The 4,501-nt window shown below is 35.6% G+C and overlaps 1 long non-coding RNA gene across 1 annotated transcript; it reads right to left on the bottom strand.

Moving 5' to 3' along the window:
* Positions 1-332: 332 nt before the first annotated feature.
* LOC126625055 (uncharacterized) lies at positions 333-4,084 on the bottom strand. Its single transcript, XR_007624314.1, has 2 exons — positions 3,105-4,084; positions 333-606 (listed from the first exon to the last, which is right to left on the bottom strand). It is a non-coding gene; the product is annotated as an uncharacterized LOC126625055 (long non-coding RNA).
* Between the last annotated feature and the right edge of the window lie 417 nt (positions 4,085-4,501).

Below are 4,501 nucleotides of genomic sequence, written 5' to 3'. Positions count from 1 at the left end.
CAGAGCACATTGTCCAATGTGTGTTGTGTGAAGCTCAATTGCCACACGTTCTCCATGTCACCCAACTTGTGTTTTCCATAGGGGTGAGTTTGGTACGGTTATCGTACCAAAACCCTTGTACCAATTACCGTACCAAACTTTTGGTTTGGTAAAATCTATTACCATTACCATACCAAACTTTCGGTATACCAAAGTTCGGTATTGCCAAAAGTTTGGTTGGCATGGTATGGCAATGGTAATTGCCATTTTGTTTCGGGACAAAATCTGTTTTTGTTTTTTTAACCCAATTCAAGGGCAAAACTTTTTTTTTTTTTTTACCTTTATCTCATACATTATAGATTAAATTCATCATTCACAATTCACACACATAATAATTCAAATGATGCATCAAGATTCATCATGAAAATTAAGTTTATAATCCAAATAGAAGTTACGAACCAAAACAAATAGAAGTTAACAATCCAAATAGAAATTAAAGTTTCAAACCAAATGAAAATTGGAAGTAAACTTCAAAAAGGAGAATTCATTGATCAGTTATTCAAGCTTGAGATGTCGAAGCTTTTGGAGGAGACATTGAACTTGTAGAAGATTGAGTTTGTGTCAAGTCTACATTACAAACAAAGAAAACATATTAATTAGTAGCAAGAAGAATTAAAGTTGAAAACCATTTAATAACAAATTTACTAAAAAAAATAAAGCATATCTTTCTTGTTTTCTCTTCTTCTATTTCCTTGTAAAATTGAAGCATATCTTTCGTTGATTCCTTGTAGAAGTTTACTTCATCTGCCCTAAGCCAACCACTACTACGCACTAGTGCTTCCATTATTTTAGGAGTCAAGGATACCCTAAAAGGGTCCACAACCGTCATCCTAAGGCTAAATGCATTTTCACTAGCAACAATAGAAGTGGGGGTTACAAAGATATTTTGGCTATTTGTGAAAGAATTAGGAACTCTTTTTGTTTGATTTCCACAATTTCAAGAGATCAAAGTCAACAACAACAATACTAATATAAGTAGGGTTTTATTTTCAAATTATTGGAATATTATAAATATGTGTTATATAATTATCTATTATATAATTTATAAATGACATATTATATTGTATTTTTGGTATGGTACGGTAATACCGTGGTAATGGCACTGTTCTAAAAATCCCCGCCTAGCGCCGCCTAGGCCCCACCTAGGCGCTAGGCCCCAGCCCACCGCCCCGATTAATGCCTAGGCCCTAGCCCACCGCCTAGACCACCTAGGCACCCGCCTAGCCCGCCTAGACCCACCTAGGTTGCAACTCACTTAGACAGAAAATACATAACTTTCATTTTGCATTTTGTTTTTTTTTTTTCCAATAAATTGTAAGAGACTTGTTGCATACTTGAATGAACAAACATTATATCCTTATTTCACATGTTTTCATTATGTTCCAATACTTCATAATATATATGCATTCTATTTTATAGTTTATGATGAAATTATATATATTTCAAGTAGAAGCAGACACTTATTTACCTGAAATATGATAGATTTACTTAAATCCGCCTAGTCCGCCTAGGTTCCCGCCTAGCTGCCTAGGCGCTAGGCCCCAGCCCGCCACCCGACTAGCGCCTAGCGACTTTTAGAACCTTGTAATGGTATCCATTACCAAGACCGTACCATGAAATTTCGGTACGGTACAATACCGTACCATTACCGATTGGTACAAAAAATTTGGCACAAAATCGGTATGGTACGGTTGGCAATTCAGTTGGCACGGTAATTTGGCAAAAAAATCCACCCCTAGCTTTCCATATGTTAGACTTGAAAATTTATTACATGTGAGGGTGCATGCTAAGTGACATTACAATCCACTTAAAACCCATCACATTGCAAGTGATGCGAAATATATAAGCACACAAATTAAACCCTCTTTTTATCAATTGTAGTAAAGTATGTAAGTAGGGATCGTTCTAGGCCGGGGATTAGGAGGGATTGCTAAATCACTTGGAAACTGACTTGAAAACGTAAAAACAAAGTTTAAAACACTAAACTAGACTCAAAGAATGCAAAACTATACTTTAAAATACTAAGATAAACAAAAAGACTCAAAACAGCCCCTAAACACTCAAAACTACCTTAAAAAACACAATCTGGGCAATTTTGGGACTCTCACACAAACTTGGACAAATTTTGGTTTTTCTAATGAACTAAAACACTTAAAAACATAATCTAAGACAAGTTCTAATTAATATGACTCAAAGAAATAAGATGGGGTTGATTTTTTACGAAAATAATTAAATTAAGACAAGAACAAAGTAAACAAATTCTTAGACAAATTTGGGTGAATCAAAACACTCTAACACACAACCAAAACAGAAATTAAACACTTTAAAACAATAAAGTAAAAGGGGGATTTTGGTTTTAATGAATTTGAAAACAAAACAACTTTGTAAAACAAAATAGATTATAAGTGAATTTGAATGAAACTTATGGATGGAAGATTAGCTAGGAGGTTCTTCTCCACATATGTCACACTTGCATACAAAACGATTTCCAGTTGCTTTTCGATAAGCTATGAATACTCAACGCCCCAAATTAACCGTGAATTGCACTAATTAACCCTCAGTTTTTCCACAAGTTATTGGATTGGATGATTGCATACGACAACCCAAAACATTCCCTACAAGTTCCCTACATGAATTGCATAATAGAGATACAAGCAAGAATCATTAAGTTCTATGAAAAACATAAGCATTGACGAGGCACTCGTTACTATGATTTGCATGAAACTTATGCCAAGAATTTACTTAACGTGATTGTGACTAGCAACTTTCACTACTTGTGAATATAAGTTTATAACGATTAGGTGAAACTCCCTTATATTCTAGCGTTAAATTCATGCATGAAAATTAAGCGTGCACTCTCAACCAACATACACAAATCATTTTTTATACGATCGGATAAGTAAATTGAATTCACAACTTATGAATCACAACTGGATGTAATCAAATCATATTGCAAGTATGAACATGGTTTCGAATCACCCCCTAACTAAGAGGGGTTTAGTTCCTCATACTCACAAAGCAAAGATACATAAAATTAGACATTAAAATCAAAGGAAAGAAAATACCTAAAATGCTCCAACTTGGTAGCAAGTGCATCCAAGATTCCTCCTTTCCCTTGCTTGCGGCAGATTGGGTTATGGACATATTTTGGGTAGTTTTATGATGTAGAATGGATGGGGAATGGTATGGAAGGGTTTAGGGTGAGTGTGGAGGAGTGTTTGATGGTTGGAGGGTGGTGGAGAACTAGGCAAAGAGGGTGGAAGAAGGTGGAGTGGCTGTTATGTTTTCTAGGCACTAGAATGGTGTTTTTGGGGTGTTTTGCTTCCTAGGGTGTGTATGGACGAATTTTTGTGATAAAATGATGAATATGGGGGATTGTCCTTTGGCCAAGGGGTGTAAACATGTATTTATAGGCCCCAAAAACCTTAGAAAATCAGGTTAGGTTAAGGATGAAATGCATGGCAATTTGTGTGTGTGGTGTGCAATGGTCCAAGGGTGAAAATGAAGTAATGATGCAAAGTGTGAAGGGTAAAATGGAGTGGTGTTGTAGCTAGGGAGCATGAATGATTGTGTACATTGCATAGAGATGGAAATGGAGGTGAAATGTGTCAAAAAATGGGTTAAAGGTGCAACAACATGTGTTGCACATGGCATTGGATTCCAAATGTGAATGATGGAGCATCAATTGGTGCATGTAATGGATGTAAATGTTGTCTAAAATCTAATGAGTGAAGGGAACATGAGGTATTAAGCAATTGAGTGTAATAATTAAATGAATTGAAGCATGAAATTAGAAATTATGTAGGGGACAAGAGTGATCAAGCATGGCATGGAATCCAAAGGGAATTCTATGTGGTTTGCATGGCAAGGAATGCAAGTTGGGGTGACAGATTTTTGGGCTGTTTTCTTCATCTTTTGGACCATAATTCTTCATATTCTTGGCCTCTTTAGTTCTCAAATTCGTCCATCCACTTGGCCCATGCATTTGCTATCCATTCCAAGCCCGAAATATGCTCCAAAGGCCTCCAAAATGCATCTTCTTGCCTACTTTGTCCATAAAATCTGAAAACACACGAAAATGACTTTAAACATTAAAATAACTAAGGAAACACGACATAAATGCACAAGAACAAGCCAACTAAGTCGCATAAATATGCTCCTATCAAATTCCCCCACACTTAGCTTTTGCTAGTCCTCGAGCAAACAAAGAAATAAAACGAAACAAAACAAAACAAATAAAATACAACCTAAACCTTCCAACATTTGCCTCAGGGATTCCAATGCATATGACATGTTAAAAATCATTATCCCCATAGATTTGAATCATCTTCACACTTAAACATGTACTTAATCATAGTCACTACTTACTTGTTCACAATTAATCGATTAAAACAATGTTTTTGATGTAGTAACATGCCTTAGAGAAATCACTCAATTCCTTACAAGATATGCACTCAATTTT

The sequence above is a fragment of the Malus sylvestris genome, chromosome 6 (genome assembly GCF_916048215.2).
Source record: "Malus sylvestris chromosome 6, drMalSylv7.2, whole genome shotgun sequence".
Lineage (NCBI taxonomy): Eukaryota > Viridiplantae > Streptophyta > Magnoliopsida > Rosales > Rosaceae > Malus > Malus sylvestris.
Note: the sequence above shows the minus strand (reverse complement) of the source record. Positions and strands in the feature narration are given on the sequence as shown.